Raw genomic sequence first — 25,125 nt, 5'->3', positions numbered from 1 at the left:
TGGGAGACCAACTTCCCAGAGCATCCAGTCTGCCTTTAATTCTTGAACAGAACAAGCTCCAGAGACTAGAGAAAGCCTTCAGACAGGCTCAGATGCAGCAGTTACAAGACAGGGTAGTGTGCAGAAACGGTGACTGATGAAGGGATATGGGGAGAGCACTGACAGTGTTATCAGCTATAGACATCATGTACAATGGCAACAAAGGATTTAAATTACCTAAGTGTTGTAGATTGCATTATGCACCCAAGAAAAAACATGTTTGTAATCTTAATCTAGTCCTGTTGGTTTGAATCCATTGTAAATAGGACCTTTAGAAGATATTATTTTTAGTCAAAGTGTGGTCCAATTGAGTCAGGATAGGCCTTAATTCACATCACTGGAGTCTTTTTGAAGAAAAAGCCACAGGGAGGACAGAAAAGGGTGGAAACTAATAGACTAGGAATAAATCTGCTAAAACTTTGACTTGCACATATAAAAATTTATTGACAAAATAAGGAAAGCTTATATAAATAAAACTCTACTACAGTAAATGATCAATCACCAGTCATGTTAAAATGCAGGTATTCTATGGAAACAATTATTGAGACTATCAGATGAACTGGACTTATAACCTTATAAAAGTATGTAAAATATAGAAAAAAGGAATTAAGTTCATGAGGGAGGAGTGAGATTAAAAATGAATGAAGGGAAGCGGACTTGGCCCAGTGGTTAGGGCGTCCTTCTACCACATGGGAGGTCCGCAGTTCAAACCCCGGGCCTCCTTGACCCGTGTGGAGCTGGCCTATGTGCAGTGCTGATGCGCGCAAGGGGTGCCGTGCCACGCAGGGGTGTCCCCCACGTAGGGGAGCCCCATGCGCAAGGAGCATGCCCCGTAAGGAGAGCTGCCCAGTGCTAAAGAAAGTTCAGCCTATCCAGGAATGACTCCGTACACACGGAGAGCTGATGCAACAAGATGACGCAACAAAAAGAAACACAGATTCCCATGCCGCTGACAATAATAGAAGCGGACAAAGAAGAACATGCAGCAAACACACAGAAAACAGACAACTGGGGAAGGGGGAGGGGAGAGAAATAAATAAGTAAATCTTTAAAAAAAAATGAATGAAGAAAATGGTAAAGATAGGAAATGTCTTTTTAAAAGACTGTATAAAATAATAGTAATGACTAAATAATAAAGAGATATCATACTAGACAACAAAAAAGAATGTAAAATAGGAAGACAGACCTTGGCTTTAAATGTTACAAAAAGCTTTACAGGAAGCAAATGTGGCTTAGGCAATTGGACTACCATCTATTATATGGGTTCATGTCCCAGGGCCTCCTCATTAAGGTAGGCTCGCCTGCACACTGCAGAGTACTGCCGGCCTGCAAGCACAATGGAGAGCCGACTCAGCAAAGTGATGCAACAAAAAGGAAGACAAGCGAAAAAAACACAGAAGAACGTGTAGCGAATGGACACAGAGAGCAGACAGCAAGCAAAAAAACTGCAAAGGGGGGATAAAAAAAAAGAGAGAGAGAGAGAGACAGAGGAAAAGACAATGAATGACACAACAAACCGGGTAGCTGAACTGGCTCAAGTGATTGAATGCCTCTGTCCCACATCAGAAGGTTCCCGGATTGGTTCCCAGTGCCTCCTAAAGAGAAGATGATAAGAGAAGACAAGCAGACACAGAAGAATGCACAGCAAATGGACACAGAGAGCTGACAGTGAGTGCGGGGTGGGAGGGGGAATAATTAAAAAATAAAATAAATCTTTTTAAAAAAATTTTATTATAACTTGGATAGCAATACAGATTCTAATTAACTTAAAAATTTATGTCCAATGAACCTTAACATTTTAAGAATAACCACTGAAATGGAATATAAATGGAATGTAATCCTCTGAAACAGTTAACAATAGAAAGGATAATTATGAAAATTATAAATTCAAGAAGAGAGGAAACATGAACATAGAAATAGAATCAAATAAAAACAACAAATTACAATAATAGAAAAAACAGATATATACAATAAATGAAATAAACTAGCACCGCTCATTTAAAAAGCAGTGACAGGAGGTGGTGAGAAGATGGGGGATGATCCCAGTGCTGCTGACAGGAACATGGAGACCTGGAAGATCAAGAAGCTCATCAAGAGCTTGAGATGGCCTGTGGGTGAGAGCCCCATCTGCTTGCCTTCTCTAACCCCATCCCCATTCTGCTCCCTGCCATGTCCTCCTGGATCCTGGACTTCAGGATGGCCATCCCTGTGCTGCATGGCTGGCTGAGAAGAACCAGGCATTAGCCATCTCCTGCTCTGGACCTTGGTGTATTAGCTCCTGACTCAGGGAGGAGACTCTGTATGGTTGACAGGAGAAGGGAAGTCCTCCACCCACTTGAAACAATGGCACAAGCATGATTTTGTTCATCATTTCTCCCAAAGACCAGATTTCAGGAGTTGCAAAAGTGTTAGCAGCTGAGTTTAGAACTGCATCTAACATTAAGTCACTAGTAAGCCACCTTTTAGTCTTGGGAGCCATTACATCTGTACAACAAAGATTCAAACTTTATAATAAGGTACTTCAATGTAGTCTGGTTGCTTACTGTGGGACAATTTTAAGAGAAGGAAAGGAAAATTAAGTCAATATTGACTTTGAGCCTTTCAAACCAATTAATATGTCATTGTATTTGTGTGACAACAAATTCCATAGAGAGGCACTACAGTACTACTTCCATATGATACTAAGTATGGCTTCAATGTAATAGATGGTAGTGGTGCAGTTTTTGGCACTCTCCAAGGAAACACAAGAGAAGTTGTGCAAAAATTCACTGTGGCTCTTCCAAAAAAACACAGTAGAAAAAGGTCAACTGCCCTGAGTTTTGCCTGCTTAAGAATGGAAAAACAACATAACTATGTTTGGAAATTAGTTGTGTAGCTGTTAGTTCTGGGGACAAAGTGAATTTGCCTGGTCTCATTTAAGCTGGATCGGCTGAATATAAAACTGAACTAAGTCAACCTGTTATGTTTCATCAGAGGTTGCAATCAAAAGTTTTAAAATTAATTGATTTCATCTTTGGTGGTGAAAATGAATTCAGGGAGTTCTGAGGCAAGATGTTTAAGTGGGCACTCACCACCTCTCTCACAGAAATAAAAATGGCTGAGAAGGGGCAAGATCCTGCCTTACTAAGCTCTTTTGGGAACCCACAGAGCTGAAGGTTTTGGGGCATCTATCTGGAGGGAACAGGAAAAAGAGATAAAAAGTCAAAGGGAAAACTATGAGATTTTAACCTTGGTGGCTGGAAACAGCAGGCAGCTAAGCACCACACTCAAGGCAAAAAGCCACTGTGAAACCCCAGACACACACCAGCCACTGAGCAAGAGGGAGAATTCTCTGGGATTGAGAGAGTTCTGGAGAAGGATGGAGAGGGGTTTTCCTTTCTGTGGGTTTGGTTACCTGGACCTGCTTTGAACTTTAGGGAACATACCAGTTGGCAAGAAGTGGCCTTGGGAAGAGGTGAGAGGCAAATCTGCTTAGGTAACTTGATTTGTCTAAACTTGGAAAAGAGGAACTTGTGCTGGGAGAGGTCAAAAATCAGGCAATTGATTGATCCAGTGCTGAAAACTATCAAAATTTCAACTTCCCTAAGGGAGGCATGCAGTAGGAAGAGCTTAATAATCTTTCAAAGGTCTATTTAGGGTCCCCTGAGAGAAAGGGGAGTCTGGAAGAGGAGTGAGAGTCATTTTTCTGGGGTGGGTTCAGATACCAGGATCTCAATTGAAATTCAGAAGGGAACTCAACCTGACCAGGAGAGGTGAGGGGCATATCCAATCACACAGGCTATCGCTTCCATCCCTGGGAAAGAAAATAATAAGAATAGAAAGGGGGCAGGGACAGACAGGCTCCGAATCAGCAGGAATCTACCCAACAGCAAAGAGTCAAACCTGCCCTAGGGAAAGTGACTGGGTAGCTCTCTAGGTAACAGACTCAATGAGAAAGTTTAGCTCAGTGGAGGAGTCTCCAATTTGAATATATAAGGTCTCTGGCTTGATTCCAGCTTTTCCTTAGAGTAGTGCTCTGCCTGGCTATCAAATACCCAGATGATACTTTAGGACAGGGAACACATAGACAGTAATTTTGTATTAACTTTTCTTGGGTCTCCTATTTTTCTTTAAAAAGGTTTGGTTTTTTTTAATGTAACTAGTTTACTCACTAAAACCTGATTCAAACCCTGCAGAGGGGAGGCTGCTGGGTAATTGATTAATGAGCACTGGCAGCCTGAGAAGCTCCTCAGGGACCTAAGTGGGAAGACTGTTTTTCCTAAGTTTTCCTAAGTTTGCTTGCTTGACTGTTTTTTGTTGTTGTTGTTGTTGTTATTTTTCCCCTTTCTTCCACTCCTTCATTTTTAAAAAAATTAGATGCTGCTGTCTTTTTTCTTGTATGCTCTTTCCCCTTCCTTTCTTTCCCCTTTTAATTTTTTATGCCAATTTTGTCTACCTACACAATTTCTTTTCTTCCTTCATCTTCCTATCTTCTGCTTTGTGTTTTTGTTCTTACATCCCACCTCTTTATTTAGCCTTCAGTTTTTCTTGTTTTTCATTCTACCTCCTCTATTTTCTGATATTAGCTATACTAATATCAGAAAATATATACTTTAAATGCAAAGCCATTTTAAGAGACAAAGACGGACATTGTATATTAGTAAAAGGTGTAATCTTTCAATAAGAAAGAACAATCATAATTTATGCACCTAACCAGGGGCCTCAAAATATATGAGGTAAACACTGGTGAAACAGATGTCTTTACAATTATTTTGGAGGTCTTTAACACACCACTAACACTATTAGACAGTACATCTTGACAGAGAATCAATAAAGAAACAAGCACTTTGAATAATACATTTGAGGATCTAGTTCTAATAGACATGTACAGACCACTACACCCAAATACAGCAGGATATATTTTCTTGTCAAGTGCTTATGGATCATTCTCCAAGATAGAACACATGCTAAGTCATAGAATGACTCTCAATGAATTCAGGAAGATTGAAATTACAAAAAGTAATTTCAGTGACCACAACAGGATGAAGCTGGAAATCAGTAAGGGCCAGAGAATCAGATTAAGCACAAAAATATGGAAGTTAAACAACATATTCTTTGACAAACAGTGTATCAAGGAGTTAATTATAAAAGAAATTAGCAACTACCTTGAAACAAATGAAAATCACAACACAACAAATCAAAACCTATGGGTTGCAGTAAAAACTGTACTGAGGGGTAACTTCATAGCCATAAACTCATATTAAAAAAGGAAGAAAGAGCTAAAATTGAAGAACTAACTGGACACCTAGAAGAATTAGAAAAAGAACAACAAACTAGTCTTAAAGGAAGTTGAAAGAAGGAAATAACAAAGATTAGAGCAGAACTAAATGAAATTGAAAATAAAAAAGCACTAGAAAAAATAAACTAAACTAAAAGCTGTTTTTTAGTAGATCAATAACATTGGCAAACCCTTAGCTAGACTAAATAAGAAAAAAATAGAGAAAATGCAAATATACAAAATAAGAATTGAGGAAGGAGATATCACCACTGACCCACAGAACAAAAAAAGAGTATCATAAGACACATAAATTATATGTATCATAAGATACATAATTTAGAGGAAATGGATGAATTCCTAGAAACACACAAGGAGCTTACACTGATGAAAGAAGAAATCAATGATCTCAACAGACCAAAGTAATGAAATTGAATTAACTATCAAAAACATTTCAGCTAAGAAGAGCTCAGGACTAGATGGCTTCACAGGTGAATTCTACCAAACATTCTGGAAAGAACTAACAACATTCCTTCTTAAACTCTTCCAAAAAATAGAAATATGAGGAAGATTGCCTAATCATTCTATGATGTCAACATTACCCTAATACCAAAGACAAAAAAGATGCCACAAGAAAGGAAAATTACAGACCATTCTCTCTAATAAGCCTAGATGCTAAAATCCTCAACAAAAAACTTGTTAATCATATTCAATGACACATCAAATGAATTATACACCATGGCCAACTGGGTTTATCCTTCGCATGCAAGGATGGTTCAAAATAAAACCAGTCAATGTAATACTCCACATAAATAGATTAAAAGAAAAAATATTTACATGATCATATCTTTATATGCATAAAAAGCATTCAACAAATTACAGCACCCTTTCCTGATAAAAACCCTGCAAAAGATAGGAATAGAAGGAAACTTCCTCAGCGTGATCAAGGGTATATATGAAAAACCCATAGCTAACATATAAAATGGTGAAATCCTAGAAGCTTTCCTTATAAGATTGAGAAAAAGACAAGGATGCCCACTACCAGAGTTCCTATTTAATGTTGTGTTAGATGTTCCTTGAGCACTTAGGCAAGAAAAGGATATAAAAGACATCCAAATTGGAAGGAAGAAGTCAAAATTTCACTATTTTCACATGACATGATCCTATATGTACAAAGCCCTGAGAAATCTATAGCAAAGCTCCAAGAGCTACAAAATGAGTTCAGTAAAGTCTCAGGTTATAAAATCAATGCACAAAAATGAGTAGCATTTCTGTACACCAATAATGAGCAATTTGAGGATGATATCAAGAAAAAAGTTGCATTTACAATAGCAACTAAAAGAATCAAATACCTAGGAATAAATTTAACTATGGATGTAAATGATGTATACACAGAAAACCACACAGCACTGTTAAAGGAAATCAAAGAAGACTTAAATAAATGGAAGACTATTCCCTGATCATGGATGGGAAGACTAAGCATCATTAAGATGTCTATCCTACCCAAAAGGATCTACAGATTTAATGGAATACCAATAAAATTCAATACAGCATTTTTACTGAATTGGAAAAACTAACTATGAAATTTATTTGGAAGGGCAAGAGGTCCCAAATAGTCAAAGACATATTAAAAAAGAAAAATAAAATCAGAGGAATCACACCACCTTACTTTAAAATGTGCTCCAAAGCTACAGTGGTCAAAACTGCATGGTATTGGCACAAGATATATTTACTGACCAATGGAACCAGGCTGAGAGTTCTGATATAGATCCTCACATATTCAGTCATCTGATATTCAACAAGGCCACCAAATCCACTCAATAGTGAGAGAATGGCTTCTTCAACAAATAGTGCTTGGAGAACTGGATATCCATATGCAAAAGAATAAGAGAGGATTACCATCTCACACTTTATACAAAAATCAGTCCACGATGGATCAAAGATCTAACTATAAGAACTAAGACCATAAAGACCTAGGAAGAAAGTGTAGGGAAGCATCTACAGGACCTTATAATAGGAAATGGTTTCATGAACTTCACAACCAGAGCATGAGCAGCTAAAGAAAAAAAAATAGATAAATGGGACCACCTCAAAATTTTTAAAAAATTGCACTTGAAGGGAGTTTGTCAAGAAAGTGAAAAGACAGTCCACTCAGTCAGAGAAAATATTTGGTAACCATATATCTGATAGAAGTCTAATATCCTGCATATAATGAAATCCAATCTCTTCAAAATAAAAAGACTAACAACCCATTTTAAAAATGGACAAGTGATTTGAACAGACACTTCTCGAAGGAAGAAATACAAATTGTTAAGAAGCACATGAAAAGGTGCTCAACACTAGCTATTAGGGAAATGCAAATCAAAACTACAATGAGATATCATTTTACACCCATTACACTGGCAGTCATTAAAAAAAACAGAGGACTACACATGTTGGAGAGGATGTGGAGGTATGGAAGCACTCACCCACTGCTAGTGGGAATGTAGAATATTTCAGCCATTGTGGAGAACAGTTTGGTGGTTCCTCAAAAAACTAACTATAGATATGCCATATGATCTGGCAAGCAGCAATTCCACTGTTGGGTATATACCCACAAGAATTAAAAGCAAGGACAAGAACTGATATATGCACACCAATGTTCAGAGCAGCATTATTCACTATTGTCAAAAGTTGGAATCAATCCAAATGCCCATTAACAGATGAATGGATAAACAAAATGTGGTATATACACACAATGCAATATTACTTAACTGTAAGAAGGAATACAGTACTAACACACAGGATAACATGGATGAATCTTGAGGACCTTATGTTGAGTGAAGCAAACCAGGCATTGAAGGCCAAATATTACTTGAACTCTCTGATATGAACTAAGCAAATTGAGCTGACTCAAAGAGCTAGAGGAAGAAAGGTTTATAGGAAATAGAAAGGGAGAAGAAGGTTGTGAGCCAATGTCTATATGGGTGAAATCTATGATAAGTTGTTAAGTGAGTAGTTGTGCAGTGAAGGGATATGACAGGGGTGTAGTGATTCTATTGGGTTGAGTGATATAAGTTGGAACTGGTGTAGGGTTGGAGGAGGGAGGGAGCAGGTGAGTACTGGGGATTAGTGGGCATTTGGTTGAAGCTATAATGGTAGGAAAGCTCCTCTGAGAATAAGACAAGGAGAGGTTACTGGCTTAGGGTGTTGGAAGGGGCAGCATTCGTGACAGGGTGCACCTGGGGCAGTCTTCTAGAGAATGTGCGAGTGATTATTTTGTCACAGTGTATTGTACCAGTCAGTGAAGACCCACATAATGAGAGGGAAGGAACTGGACTCCCATCCTGGAGAGGCCTAATATGTTCTCAAGCAGAGGGGTGGGTGTCCCTCAAGAGCATGGGCAGTTCCTAATAGGGGAGAAGAGACCAGTGTGTCAAGCCCTCAGTATTGATACAAGTAACTGTGAATCTTACGCTTCAAGGAATGAAGCCTGGTGGTCGCCATGGGCCCTGAGGGGAAGGGGAGGGAGGAATAGAGTAGATGGAGAGGGGATTTTTAAGGGGTAATGGAAGTGTTCTGTTTGAATGAACACTGAAATTTTGGGTACATGCCACGGTTAATTTCATCAAAAATTTCTAAAAATGTATGGTCTAGAGTGCAGACCATAATGTAAATCATTGACCATGGTTAGTGACTGTTTCAATATTTGTACATCAGTTGTAACAAATGTACCATCAACATATAAAAAGTTTATTGATACAGAAAGGGGGAAAAAGGGGAGGATGATGGGGCTATGGGAATCCCCTATATTCTGTATGTGACTTTACTGTGACCAAACACTTCTTTGAAGACAAAATGAAAAAAAGTAAGACACTGGGGGAATAAATGAAATAAAATATTACTGTACATACAGGACAATGATCTTACAGTGATGAAATATAAAACATCAAAAAATATTTTTAACATTTTTCATTATATTTTTATTCCAATTTTTAAATTGTATTTTATTTTATCTAAATTATTATATACTTTATTTCTTATATTTAAACCTATTATTTTTATTTCACTTTCCTATTATTTCTATTTGAGGATATTCTTGGCTTCATTTTTGAAGAAGTTTTGGGCCACAGAAGGGTTACATCTCTGGCAGGGGATGATATTTGTTGTGGGGTGTCAGTGATGGGGAATACATGGGAGGAAGTTCACCTGGGCATACATAAAAGATATACAGATGTGTTCAAATGTTCATTGGGCATTGTCACAGTGGGTGGAAAGTCATGCAATAACTGAAAGAATATTGAATTTCCATCCTGAAGAGCTCTGCCACATTCTGTAATGGAACAGCAACAATCCCTGAAGTGCACGGCAATGACTAATGAAGAAGGATGGTCCATTAATGAGCCCTTGATATTGCCCATTATGCCTATGAGGCTTTGCTCTTGAAATTGCAAATTAGCCTAGTGTCATAGGGTGCCTAGAAGTTACCTCCAGAGCACCTCCTTGTTGCTCAAATGTGGCCTCTCTCTAAGCCAAACTCAGCCTTACCTTCCACCCAGCATGGAACATGATTCCCGGGGATGAGCCTCCCTCTCACAGAGGGATCACTACCAAGCACCAACTAACAATGAAACTGGAAAAAGACCTTGAATGAAAGGGGGAAAAGGTAAAGACATATGAGTTTATATGGCTAAGAAACTTCAAAGTGAGTTGGGAGGTCATCCCATAGGTAATGCTTATGCAGGTCTCAGCAGTATCTCATAAACTGCCAAAGTAGATGCTATGCCAAATAGTGGGGATCCTGAAGGCTCTGGTATGGCAGATAGCTCTGGAGTCTGGTGCCTTGCCAGTGGGCCCTACTTTGGAGTTTGTGCTCCCCAGTGTGGCAGAGTTGGACTCAGTTGTGACTTCTCTAATGTGCCTCTTCTGTCCCTTCTTTTTGAACCTATAGTTGGTGCTGGTGTTGGGAGGTGTACAGCCAAGAGACTTGAATCTTGAGGCTGCCCATGTGCCAGCTGGGCCCTGAGCCTTAGCAGAGTTGCAACACCTACTCTCCACTTCTTTGGATTCACCCAGGACAACTAACAAGGATGTGAGGATGGACAATCACCATACCAAGGAACTGAGGGAGTCTATAACAGCAAGCAAGAGAGTCCTATCCATCAGCCATGTAAAATAGAGACCCCCCCTATCAATTAGAGTTAGAGTGGGCATCACCATTGCAGAATCCTCAGGATTGGGGAATAAAATATGGACTAGAGTGGACTTACTGGTATTCTACTATAAACTTATTGGGATTCTAGTAATGGAAGAAATTATATCATTGATGTGAAGACAGTGGGCACTGGAGGTGATGAAGGCAGGGGGTGGGAAAAAGGGGTATAATATGGGGGCATTTTTGGAACTTGAATTTGTCCTGAATATCATTTCAATGACAGATACAAGCCAATATATATCCTGTCATAACCTACAGAATAGATGGGAGAGAATGTAAACTACAATGTAAACTATAATCAATGCTTAGTGGCAGTGCTACAAATATGATCATCAATTGCAATGAATATACCACACTAATGAAAAAAATTGTTAATATGGGGAATGTGCAAGGTGTGGGGAGTGGAACATATGGGAATCCCTTATATTTTTGTGTGTAACATTTTGTGTAATCCAAGTATCTTTTTAAAAAATAAAAAATATAAGCATAAAATGAATTCAACCTAGCTATTGAGTTGGTCAAGAAACAGGCAAGTATGATTCAGTAAAGGCTTTGGAAATGGGCCCTGCAGAGATCTAATAGTCTATGAAAATCTATGGGATATACTTTTCATTGCCAAGGCACAGAAGAGAAGATTCTCTAACTCTGAAACAAGGGAAGGATAAATCTCATTTCACAGACAAAGAGACAGGACAGAAACATGAGCTGATTGAAACATGCTCCTGCTGGAATGGTTTGCTAAAACCATAGAGAAATTCAGAACTGCATTGGAAATTAGCATAGATAAGTCATAAGTATCCACATTTGGAAAGGATTTCATGGAACTGGAGATATCTTGTGGTACCAAATAGATGTCCAGGGAATGGAATACCAAGGAAGAGATGGTGACATTTTTAACCTTTGTGACTAGTAGGTAGTTAATATGGGTCTGGCAAATTGTGCCTCACCTCACAATATCCAACCCAAGGAGCATACCCACTGGTGGAATTCATAATGATCCCTGCCTTGCAATGGAACATTTCCAGAACTTAATCCATGTGCATTGGATAGTGAAAAGAAAACCAAAACAAAACTACACCCAACCCTATACTGGTCTGTCATAATATCAGCACAGCAGGCTACAACTAAATTCCTAAATTCCATTTGGGACTAATTTTAAAACAGAAGCCCAGTTTTACTTTCACTTAATGGTGAAATTGGTTTCTTTTGTGTTTTATGGAGACAAAAAGATTTTTCAATCTTCATGCACAGAAGCAAAAATATTTTAGCTGCTGTAAACCTTCTAAACTTAATAGAAGTCTGATTATATTGCTTTGTTTCTTATTTTGATTTGAGAAAAATCATATTGCTGCATTTCACAGAGAACCTTTTATGTGGCATTCTCAGTTTAGACTGCACACACAAAAAATGTATGTAGTGAAATGGTGGGACCATTTCTCTCCTGCTCTCTGTTTAATGTTTAAAATGTTAGTTAATAGGAGTGAATTTCAACTTCATTCTTTCACACTAGCTTTCCCCCTTCAGACAGTCACTTTCAAAGATACAAATTGCATTTGCAAAATCAACTGACTCTTGGAGATTTGGTCCTTCCATTTGCAGTACGTCCTTCCATTTGCTTTGTAAACGCATTTTTGTTCATTGGTTGGGAGCCTTCAGCATAATTTACTAAGACAAGTGTTCCTGTAATCTTAGCCTTTTAGAAACTACTTTGGGATGGAATCATTGGACTTATGTGCTCTTGTGGTAATTGTAGAGAAATGAAACATGCCATTTAAGCAGAAGTAAAAACAAAAGCAGCGGCAGATATTATATTAAAAAACTACATGAGTTATCTACTGCTGCATAACAAATTACCACAGATTTATCAGCTTACTATAACACACATTTATTACTGCATAGTTTCCATGGGGAAAATGAAAGCGAGAATACTACTGTGCAAGCAATACAAATGACTAGATATCATAAAGATAGTTTTGAATTTCAAGGTAAATCAATAGAAGTTACCTGATCTATAGGAAAGACAGAAAAGGTTTTTTTAAAAGAACAAACCTCAGTCACCTTTATGACGACATCAATCAGTTCCTGTGTGTATTTGGAGTCCCATAAGGAAAGGAGAAAGAGAATAAAGCAGAAAAAAGTATTTTTAATATCATGGATTTGTCAAAGCCTATAGAACTCCATATGCAAATAGTGTACCCTAATATAAACTATTGGCTTTAGCTATTAAAAATATATCAATGTTGGGGCATCAATAACAAAAAATGCACCACAATAATACTAGATGTTAATAACAAGGGAAACTCTGTGTGTGTGTGTGTGTGTGTGTGGTTATATGGAACTCTGCACTTTCTGTGCAGTTTTTCTGCATACCTAAATCTCCTTTAAAATTTACTATTTTAAAAGAATAATCACTGAAAATTTTCAAATCTGTTGAAAAATATCAAATTTTGGAATATATATGCCCACTGAACCCCAATCAGGAAAATCAAGAAAAACCACATCTTAATATATCTGAACTTCTGAAGAGCAAAGCTAAAGAGATAATCTTGAAAACAAAAGAGAAAATAAGCACACTAAATACAGCACAAATAAACTTCATAAAAGAAATAAAGATCTTTCCAGAAAAGCAAATACTGAAAAAGTGCATTTCCAGCACCTGTACTATAACATAAACTGAAGAAAGTGCATCAGGCAGAATGGATATGACATCAGATAGAAACTCAAATCTGTAGGAAGGAAAAAGAGAAAAAGGAAAATATGTACAAACATAATGCATACATGTTTTAGAGGGCTGGCAGCAACATATTTTCCCTTTGCTTAATTTTTAAAACAGATGAATCTGAAGAAAAATTATAATGCTGTACTATTGAGTTTGTAACATATGTATACATATATACAGCAACAGTACTACAAGGGAGGGGATAGCACTTAAATGGAATTATGCCAATACAGGTTTCTTACATTTTACATGATGTAGTAAATTAAAAATCCTAATTTAATTTAACAGTAATTTAAACAGTAATAGCTCAAGGACACATTTTATAATTTCTAGAAAAAACACCTAAATATAAATGCAAAAAGATAGATTTAAAATAGAGAAAGTGAAGTGCAATTCTAAAAATATTTAATTCACATAAGGTAGGAAATTAGGATCAATGGGGGAAAAAGTAGAAAGGACAAATAGAAAATAAATAAAACGTAAAAGGATAGGCCTGTGTCAATAAAATCAGTAATTACATTAAATATAAATGGCCTAAGTACTTCAACTGAAAAGCAGATTGTCAGAGTGAGTTAAAAAGCAAGGCCCAACTCTATGCTGTCTACAAGTGCCACACTTTCAATATTAAATCACAGATAGATTGAAAGTAGAAGGATGGATAAAGATAAGATAAACTATTCAAACTGTAAACCTAAGAAAGCCAGAGTGGTTATATATACCAAACAGACCTCAAGATAAGGAATATTACCATGGATGCAGGCTATTTCATAATGATAAAATAGTCAATAATTCATCAGAAGACATAAGAAAACTAAATGAGTATGGGTGAGTTTCAAAATGCATGAAATAAAAATTCACATTAGAAGAAGTCAATCCTTTATAAAGGATAAATTCAAAAGTCCTACAGCAATCAATATATTTAAAGGTGATACATTGAAAGCATTCCCTTTATGACAACAAACTACAAAGGAACTCCTACTATTATTCCTTCTATTTGTCCTTACTGGAATTCCTACACATAGAAGCAAATAAATGACAAAAAGGCAAATAAATGTATAAAAAATTGCAAAAGGCAAAACAAAATTGTCAATATTTGTAGACAGTATGCGCAACCATGTAGAAAATCCAAAAGAAACTACATAAGTTTGTTAGAATTATAAAGCAATGTTGCTTAATATAAACTCAATATAAAAATCAACTGAATATTCCCAGCAACAACTAGAAAATGGAATTTTAAAATGGTATTATTTACCACAGCATGAATAAAATAAGGTACCAAGGAATAAATCTTTGAAAAACTGTTCAAGTCCATTGTAAAAAATATATATATATGCAATTGATGCATAAAGTTTTATTGAAAGAAACAAAAGAAAATTAAACAAATGAATAGGAATACCATGTGTGTGTGTAATAGAAAATTTACCATAATAAAGAGGGCAATTTTCATTCAATTTAACTAAAACTCAAAGAGAGCTCAGTCTAGATATCAGCAGTTTCTGCATACCCCATCCCTGCCTGAAACGTCACAACCTGATTTTAAATTTAATACTGACAACTAGAGGGAAAATTTTTTAAAAAATGGGTATACTGCTTTATCATATATCAAAATTATTATCAAATTCTTGTAATTAAAACAACATGGATGTTTAATAAGAATAGATATGTAATTGGACTAATATAGAGCTCAGAAACAGAATTATACATGTTTGAAATTTTTATGTATGACGCAGGTAATGTTTTATTTATTTTATTTGTTTCATTGGTTTTTCTAAGGTAACACTTCAAATCAGTGAGACTATGTTGGATTTATTTTTCACTGAGGCTGTTAGTTATTCAAGAGTAAAAGGAAAAGTAGATCTTTATCTCATACCAGACACAAAAATGAATTACGAGGAAATGGATATGGCTCAAGCAATTGGGCTGCCATATAGGAGGTCCAGGTTTGATACCCAAGGCCTCCTGGTGAAGGCAAGCTGGCCCATGTGGCAAGCTGGCCCACATGGAGAGCTGCCCCATGCAAGGAGTGCTACCCTGTGCAGGAGTGCTGCCCCATGCAGGAGTGCTGGCCCATGTGGAGAGCTGATGTAGCAAGATAATGCAACAAAAAGAGACACAGAGGAAAGACAATAAAAGACACAAAAGAACAGGGAGATGGGGTGGCACAAGAGATTGAACACCTCTCTTCCACTTCAGAAGGTCCAAGGATCTGTTCCTGGAGCTGCCTAATGAAAATAAAAGCAGACTCAGAAGAACACACAGAGAATGGACACAGAGAGCAGACAATGGAGGGTGGGGGGAGAAATAAATAAATAAATCTTTTAAAAAATTAATTACAAATGTATTAAAGATCAAAGTGTGAAAATACAAATCTTAATTAGGAGAAAATATGGTAGACTATCTTTACAATTTGGAGGAAGAGTGCAATTTCTAAAGCAGGTTACAAAAACAATAAAATAAAATGCAATAAGTTTAAGATTATTAAAGTTATTTATTTCCATATAGCAAAAGATACAATAAAACAAAGCTAAAATGATAAACAACAGGGTAGGAGAATGTTTGTCATGTATATAGCAAACACAGAATTGTCCAGAATTATATACAACTAATAAATTAAATAGAAAAGATGAACAACCTACAGATAAATTGGCAAAAGGTACCCACAGGTTTTTTTCCCACAGAATTCACAAAAGAATACACAAAAATGCCCAATTTGGTAATTTTGCAAGTTGTCCACTTGACTAAGCTGAAGTATTTTTTCTAGAATTCCCTTCCCTCTCTTTGTGTTTGGCTAAAAATGAAATGTGCATAAGGTTTGGAAGGCAGAAGGAAGCAGAAGCCCTATCTGAAAGTGATGGAGGTCCTGTGGCTGCGGATGCATTATGTGATATGGAAGTGCTAGTTCACTTTTTTGTGGGTAGCAGCCAGAATCACTGCTCTAGTCCTCCTGCAATTTCTTCCTTTAACTTCTTCAAATCCTAGGATAGATGTTAAAGTGGTTTTGTGGCCAGAATACAGATCTCTTCCGCAGCTCATCCATAGCTTATGAAGAGATCAATGTGGGTTCCAGTCAGAGGCAAAATTCTTCTTTCCATCACTTTGCATTCAACTTTTCTTGTTGACCACCTGTCCTGGGACTTAGGCACAGCCTCAGATAAAGAAGAAACAACTAATTTGATTGTTGTATCAGCTTCTACAAATGTGTATGGTCAAATCCTCACTTTTAAAGTCCTTTACTCTATATCATTCTAAGTTCTAGTGCTTCTCTAATTAAATGTAAGAAAACATGTCAATTTCAATGGACAGACAGTAAGAGAAAATTTAAATAATAATGAGATGCTATTCCTTACTCATTATGTTGGCAAAATTCTAAATATTTGACAGAGATATTAGATGTGATGTAGAGAAATGGGTACGCTTAATCTCCGCTCATGAGAAAGGGAATTGTTACCAACAAAAAAGGAGCGTAATTTTCAAAATACTTTTAAAATGCACTAACCATAACACACAGCAATTCCACTTCCTGTCAATATAACATAGACTTCAGATCTGACATGTGTCCAGTGAAGTGTTCAAAAGTTTGCTTAATACTACAGAATTTGTAATAGCAAAAGAAAAGTTAAGTTCCAGTTTAAATATAATATACTAAATCTATATGCCCCAACACATATAGAACTAAGGTACATGAAATGGAATGAAAAAGGTAAAATACATGTAATAACAACATGCAAGAACACAAAAAATCCAACTAATTTATAAATACATTTTTATGTAGTAGAAGTGCAAAAGGTTTGGCTGACCATCCCCATATTTATGATAGGTTTTGTCTCCAGGAGGAACAGAAGGGGATGTTACTTGTAGGGTGGGAATATAAAGAGCTTCCACTTTATATGTAATGATTTTTTTAATTCACCAAAGATGAGTCAAGGCTAACAGCTGCTTTTTTCAACTTGGTTAAATTTCAAAGGGAATGTTGTGTTAAAAGAAAAAAAGTAAGTTTTAAAAGAATGCATGAAGTGTGATATCATTTATGTGGGGCTATACAATTTACAAAGCATTGTATATATACATATATATAGAGAAAGACTATAATAGAACATATATATATTAAGTAGATAAATTCTTCATGAAATATACAGATGTGCAAGTATGGAACATATGGGGGAAGATAAATGCCAAATTAAAGATGATGTTTCCCACTGAACAGGATGAAGAGTTGAATAGGGAGAAGCACAATGGTGATTTCAACCATGAACGTAATTGTTTATTCCTTATTAAAAGAAAATATTGCCAAATATTCAGTTGTCACCAACCTAGGTAGTGGACACATGGCTCCACATATTAGTCTCTTTACTTTTTCATTGGCTTTATTTTTTTATATTAGAAAGAAGAGCAAAAACCGAGTTTCACATTTAAGCTCTGTCAGGTTTTCATCAGGAATAACACAAGCTAAATGAGCCATTATTTTCCAGCTTCTGAGAGACATTGCATTACTGTTTTATCAGTCTAATAAACAAATCAACAATAAGATTGAGAATAGAATGTAAAAATTACGTTTCCCAAGGCCCAGTGTGCTTCATATAAAGGTTTTGTCTATTCAAAAATACAAGACATTTGTTTCTAGTTCCACTTTCTTTAAACATCAAAATATTTACTATAACTTATGAAGTTATTAACTCTAGAATAATTATAACCTAAAAGAAAGCACAATTATGACTTCTATGGCAAATAAATTAAATAATGCCATCCAGTTGTTGTGAAGGCAAAAATTTTGTTGATCTTTTCATCCTGTTGATTCAAGTTATCCTGATGGGAATGAAATAGTCTCATTAAAGGTAAAGGAGAAATTCCAGAATTATCATCACCCTGTATATTTTTACATTATATGAATTTCAAAAGTGCTAATAAAATCAAGGAAGTCTTTGAAGATGAAATAATTAAATAACTTTTTTTTTCAAAAATAAATATGCTACTTGTTTTAATTTGCCAAAGGACTGCCGATGCAAAGTACCAGAAAGGGATTGGCTTTTATAAAGGGCATTTATTTGGGGTAAGAGCTTATGGTTCCAAGGTTGTGAAAAGGCCAAATCAAGGCACCACAAGAAGTGCTTTCTCATCAAATTCAGCTGCCAAGTTTTGAATCAAGACGGCCACCAATCTCTACTGAGGTTTGAGCTCAGCTGAGGGCAACCAGACACTGGGCTTGTCTCTTTCCAGGCCTCCTCTATCAGTCTTAGCTGTTCTGTATTCCAAAGTTCAGTTGCAAGCTATTGGACATATGGCTCATCTCTCCCTGGACCTCAGCTCTTTGAGCCTTTTGAGGCTTCTATTTACTTGAGCTGCTCTGAGGGCTCAGCTCCTTGGGGGCTTCAGGCTTAAGTGATCTTCTATTCCTCTCTCAAACAGCACGGTCAACAATGGTGGTTTCATTTTATTTTTCTGTCTCTTTCTGTGCCTCCATTTTTATCAGACCCAGTAAGAGGGCAGAGACTCAACATGAATCACACCCCCACTGACATAGTCCAAACAAAAGTCCTAAAGTGATCTTATCAAGTAATCTAATCAAAGATTCCCTAAACTGAATTTAATGCAATCAAAGGGTACCACACCCACAGGAATAGTTTAAAAATATAATCTTTCTCTTTTTGGATTCATAAAATAATTTCAAACTGTCCCACTATTTATCATTTTGCTATTTCACAATCTAGAAGTAATTGGCACATATCTCTTAAGAGTCAATAAAATTGGTGTGATATTTATGCCTTTGTTCATCTCCGTCATCCTTTTCTTTCCCTTTTTTGTTAAATAACAGGAAGATAAAGATCATATATAACTGACCATAAATTAACTTTATGTCATGTTCTGTATCTTGAAGTGGGTGATAGTTCCATTGGTGAATATACATGCAAAAAAAAAAAATCACTAAATTGAGCACTTAAGTTTTATGCACTTTTTGGTGGAGATGTTAAACTCAATACATTTTTTATTAGAAAATTTATGCATTTACAGAACAATAATAAGAAAATACATAGTTCTCATATACCACCGATTTATTAACACCTTGCATGAATAGTAATACAAGTTGATGGTTTAACTAAGGTTTCATTGTTTGCATATCGTAGATCCATGGATTTAAAAAAATTTTTTTTTCTCTTATCATATATAAAATTTAACATTTCACCCTTTAATCACATTTAGATATGCATTTCAGTGCTGTTAATTACATTCACAATATTATGTTACTGTCACCATCATCCATTACCAAAACATTTCCACCATTCCATACAGGAACCCTTTAATTTTAAGCTTGAATTTTCCATTCCCTATACCTACCCTGTCCACAGGTAACCTATTTTCTACATTCTGACTCTGTGGGTTTGCTAATTGTACTTGTTTCAAATCAGTGAGGTTTAGAGTTTTCTCTTTTGTGCCTGACTTATTTCACTCAACATTATGTCTTCAAGAGTCATCCATGCTGCTGCATGTATCAGTACATCATTCCTTTTTATGAGTGGATAATAGTCCATCATATGTATAAACTATATTTTGTTTATCCATTCATTGGTTGATGGACACTTGGGTGGCTTCCACCCTTTGGCAATTGTGAATAATGCTGCTACGAACATCAGTTTACAAATATTTGTTCCAATCCCTGTTTTCAGGTCTTCTGGGTTTATACCTAGTAGCAGGATTGACAGATCATAAGGTAATTCTATAAAAATAGCTTTCTGAAGAGCTGCCAAGCTACCTTCCACAGTGGTTGCACCATTTTAGATTGTCACCAGCAATGAGTGTTTTTATTCTCCACATAATCTTCAACACATTTAGTTTTCTGTTAGTTTTTTTTTCAATTTTGCATTCTGAGAGGTGTAAAATGATATATCATTGTCGTTTTGATTTTCATTTCCATAATAGTGATGTTGTACTTTTTAAACATCTATGTACTTTTTAAACGTCTATATTTCCTCTTTGGGAAAAAGTCTATTCAAGTCTTTTGACTATTTTTTTAATTCTTTATTATTGAATTGAAGGATTTCTGTATTCTGGATATTAAACACTTATCAGATAAGTAGTTTCTAAAAATTTTCAACCATTGAGTAGGTTGTGTTTTCACATTATTATAAAGTCCATTGATGCACAACAGTTTTGCATTTTGAGGAGGTCCCATTTATCTATTTTTTTTTTCATTGCTTATGCTTTGTGTGTAAAATCTAAGAAACAATTGGTTACCACAAGATCTTGAAGATCCTTACCTACATTTTCTTTTAGGAGTTTTACAATCCTGGTTCTTACAGTTAGATCTTTTTTGGGGTGGGAGGCATCTTCTGGCTAGAGCCAGAAATCATGCTAGACAAATCCTAAAAGAGCTCTAACACTTTTATTTAGGTCTTTGATCCATTTTGAGTTATTTTTTTTTGTCAGGTGTGAGATAGGGTTTCTCTTTCATTCTTTTGCGTATGGATATTCAATTCTCCCTAAACCATTTGTTGAAGAGACTAGTCAATCCCAGTTGAGTGGATTTGGCAACCTTGTCAAAAATCAACTGGCTAGGAGATGAAGGATTAGAAAGTCAGAGGGATCACTTTTTTTCCCAGAAAATAAATAGCTAGAGAACTGGCAGAGATAGTCTCTGTACCACCCAGAAGAGAGAGGGGCAAAAGAAAGAGTTCTCAACTGGTTAAAAAAATCCCATGAGAAGCTGAACATCGGAGTAAACTCAGCAACATAATCAGATGCCTAGACATCAGCAAAAATTACAAGCCATACTGAGAAAAAGGAAATTATGACTCAGGCAAAGGAAAAAAATCAAAGCTCCAGATGAGACACAGGACTTGAAACAAATTATCAATGAAGTTCATACAAATCTCTAAATCAAGAGTTGAAGGACCACATGGTTAAAGAAATAAAAAATATTAAGAAGACACTGGGTGAGCACAGAGAAAATTTTGAAACTTTGGATAGAAAAATAGCAGAGATTAAAAATATACTAGAGGCACACAACAGTGGATATGAAATCAGCAAAGAAAAAAACCATGATGTAGAAGACAGAACAGCTCAAATTGTAAAGAGAGAAGAGCAAAGATCAAAGAATGGATAAAAAATGAGCAGTGGTTCAGGAAGTTAAATGATAGAATGAAGCATATCAACATATGTATTATAGGAGTTCCAGAAGAAGAAGAGAAGGAAGAAATGGCAAAAAGTATATGAGGAATTAATGGCTGAAAATTTCTCAATTCTCATGAAAGACATGAATATATGTGTCTGGGAAGCACAGCCTACTCCATTTAGAATAAATCCAAATAGACCTACCCTAAAACACATTATTTTCAGAATGCCAAATACCAAAACTAAAGAGAATTTTCAGAAAGCAGCATAGGAAAAGTGAAATATCACAGATAAGGGACATCCAAGACTTGGTGCAGATTTTCTTCAGAAACTAGCATAGAGGTGGGAAGGCAGTAGTATGATATAATTAAGGTACTGAAAGATAAAAATTGTCAGCCAATAATTCTTTACCAACAAAACTGCCCTTCAAATATGATGGTGAGTTTAAAATATTCATAGAAAAACAGAAACTAAGAAATTGGTAAACAAGAATACAGTTCTGCAGAAAACTCTGAAGGGAATTCTGCAGCCAGTAAAGAAAAGAGAAGAGAGAGACACTTGGAGGAGAGCATAGAAGTGAAGATTATCAGGTAGGGTAACCAAAAGGGTATAAAGATGGACAAAAATAAAATATGAAATATGAAAGCCAAAGTATAAAATGGTTGAAGTAATGCCTTTACAATAATAACATTGAATGTTAATGAATTAATCTCCCCAATCAAAAGATATAGGCTGACAGATGGATAAAATAGACTGAAAGTGAGAGGTGGGAAAAAGATATTTCATGCAAATACTTACCAAAAGACAGCAGGGGTAGCTACAGAGATGTCAGACAAAACATATTTTAAATGCAAAAACATAATAAGAAATGCAGAGCATTATATATTAATAAAGGGACAATATACCAGGAAGGAGTAACAGTCATAAATAACCAAGAACCTAACCAGGGTGCCCCAAAATACATGAGGTAAACTCTGGCAAAACTGAAAGGAGAAACAGACATCTCTACATAATAGTTGGAGATTTCAGCACACCACTGACCTCAATAGATAGAACAACTAGACAGAATATCAGTAAGGAAACAGAGACCCTGAACAATATGATAAATGAGCTTGGACCTGACAGATATATACAGAAGATTGCACCCCATTTGGTTAAATATTCTTCTCAAGTGTTCATGGATCTTTCCGCAGGACAGACCATAGGCTGGGTCACAAAACAGCTCTCAATAAATTTAAGAAGATTGAAATCATGCAGTGTATCTGCCCAAGGCTAATGTAGTATGCAGGGTTTTTCCTGTCTTTCTGGGTTTGGGCTTTTTCTTGCTACTTGTTTTGGAGTTCACCTGTTTACATGAATTTGGTTGTCCCCTCTGTTTCCCAGGAGACAGGCCTCTCTATGATAATATGTAAAATTGCTATAAAGAAGCATCCAAATCTGCATATTAAAGTGGTGGTAGGAAAAATAATCTTAATTATGTAGGAATCTTAGGTTTTCATATATTAAATAAAGTAGTTTTTTCCTGTACTATTAAAATAAAATGACTGTTAATTAATGTAATCATGGTAAGGGTATAAAAGCAAAAAGTAAAGTATGAAAGTAAAGTATGAAAAGTAGTTAAGCTAATTTAATCTGTTATAAACTGCATTGGAAGTATTTAGAAAATATATAAAAGTTAAAAGAGACAGACTTCAGTATTGTCAAATTCTCTTGTACAGTCAAACCAGGCCTCCAGTATCCTGCATGCTGCCTCTCCATTTGAGTTATTGGCTAGATTGGTCACCACCAAGTATAACCTTTCAACTAATTGTCCCCTCAACTCTGAGGAAGAACAGCATTCTTAAACCTCCACTGCTGCCACCCTTATCCAGAGCAAGTTGAAACAATGGCTGCTGCCACCTTTGTCCAGTGTGGGTTTAAACAATGGCTGCCTCAAAGCTGGGCCCCCACAATCCAAATTTGAGAGTACAAAGAATTCTATTCTTTAAAATCCTGAATTGACCCTATGTATCGATCAAATTCAATGTTGAAGTCATAAAACAAAATAAGTGAACATATTTATATATAATCTCTATGATAATATGTAAAATTGCTATAAAGTAATTGATTTTCTTTTAAATGCTTCACTAATTTTCCTTACTCAGGTAATACATAAAAATACAAATTAAATGAAAATATGCCCTACAGATAAAGAAAAAGTCCTCCTTGACTAACAAACACCAACCCAAAATTTTCTCCCAGAAGTATGTTTATCAATTTATTACTATGAATACTTCTAGATAATTTATACATATCTGTAAGTTGTTTAATACTAACTAATGCATAAGTTCCTCTTCCGCTGCAGTTAATAGATCTAAGCTTCAGGTTTGCAATACCATACATGTTGTCCCTTCATGGGAGCAGACCATAACCCAATTGTGTTTGCTTAAGTTCTACTAACATTACTCTGGTAACTATTGCTCCCACTTGGTATGTTCTTTGCACAGTCAGCACGCTGCAGCACTGTTGGTCCAGCGGAGGCTCTAGCTTTCCACTGGCCTGGTGCATAGCACCCTTTGGCACTAAGAAACAGAGCCACTCTAGAGGCAATGTTATCAAGCCATTGTCAGTTGCCACAGGAGTCCAAAACACCAATGTTCTTTCCATCCACTTCAGGAGCATGTCCAGAGATTAGGTAGATACTTTTATGGTTTAGGGGTGGTTACTTTTTGTTATTAATATTATTTCAGATTTCTATTTAATAATGGCTTCATGGAATTAGCTACTTAAATATTTCAGTTTAGATAATACTTTTGCAAACCTCCTATAAACATAAGTTACTTTTACCTTTAAATAAGCATATTACAATTAGCAGCCAATGAAATTTACTTTCATTCATTTAAGTCTTATCTTATATTCTATATTCTGTTTGTGAAAATTAGACATTTCACTTGAGGGTAGATCTATACTTCATTGAACACTAACTCACAATTTTCATCATCTTAAAGATTTAATACATATAATGCTAGTTTATTAGTATCCTATAAACCTAGCGAGATTACACCCAAGTCATATAAAATTGGAACAATTATTGTTTCTGCAATAAATATTTTTCTTTTTTTTAAATAAAATTTTAAAATTGTGAATAACCTTAAAAGCATACTGACTGCTAGGTTTTGGAATGTTATAATTCTTCAATTTGTTTTAATCATAATTTAGAAAAGATCTTTCCTTAGCTTTTAAGGGCTTTTTCTTTACTCACTGATATTTGGTAATTTAATTAATTACCCTCATTTTAAGGCCATTAAATGGTTTAAATTTGTGTACTACAGGACAAACTATGATTTTTAATTCCCCAGCCTATATTTCCCTATTTTGTCACATCGAGCCCTTTTTCCTTTTTTTCCTCTTTTTCCTTATCTGAAGAGGAATCCCATGCTTTACGGTCCCATGCCTTAGGGTCCTACCCAGAGGTCATTAATATCCTCTGGACCTAGACTTGAGGCAGCCTGCAGCCAGTAACCCAAGCTTATCTATAAACCAGGGTTTCTAATTGCTCATTAACTTGGTGCAAGTTAAAAGTTAAAGAATTTTTCATCTCTACCTGTGCCAGGCACATGTTCGTTTCTAACTTTAACTCTTTTTCTAAGCAGTGCACAGGGGCCTTTGCCACTTGTTCTGCCTCAGTAGCCACCTGCAAGATTCCTAATGGGCCATGTTATAGCCACTGATATCTGGCAGTCTGACTTTTTCTTGTTTAAGTGCAACTGCTCTGCCTCTTGATGTAGTACTGCCAATATAAGTGCTGTAGTTTTAGGGTGTCCCTGTACTCTCTTG

General features: G+C 35.9%; 1 non-coding gene and 1 pseudogene across 1 annotated transcript; one reads left to right on the top strand and one right to left on the bottom strand.

The window, feature by feature from the left end:
- Window positions 1-2,068: 2,068 nt before the first annotated feature.
- On the top strand, window positions 2,069-3,084 carry LOC101415538 (eukaryotic peptide chain release factor subunit 1-like; annotated as a pseudogene).
- A 17,435-nt stretch (window positions 3,085-20,519) lies between these two features.
- LOC111764187 (U7 small nuclear RNA) lies at window positions 20,520-20,581 on the bottom strand. Its single transcript, XR_002796868.1, has one exon. It is a non-coding gene; the product is annotated as a U7 small nuclear RNA (small nuclear RNA).
- Window positions 20,582-25,125: the final 4,544 nt, after the last annotated feature.

This window comes from Dasypus novemcinctus, chromosome 1 (assembly GCF_030445035.2).
Source record: "Dasypus novemcinctus isolate mDasNov1 chromosome 1, mDasNov1.1.hap2, whole genome shotgun sequence".
NCBI classification, from domain to species: Eukaryota; Metazoa; Chordata; class Mammalia; order Cingulata; family Dasypodidae; genus Dasypus; species Dasypus novemcinctus.
The sequence above is the reverse complement of the archived record's forward strand: the minus strand, read 5'-3'. Positions and strand labels throughout refer to the sequence as shown.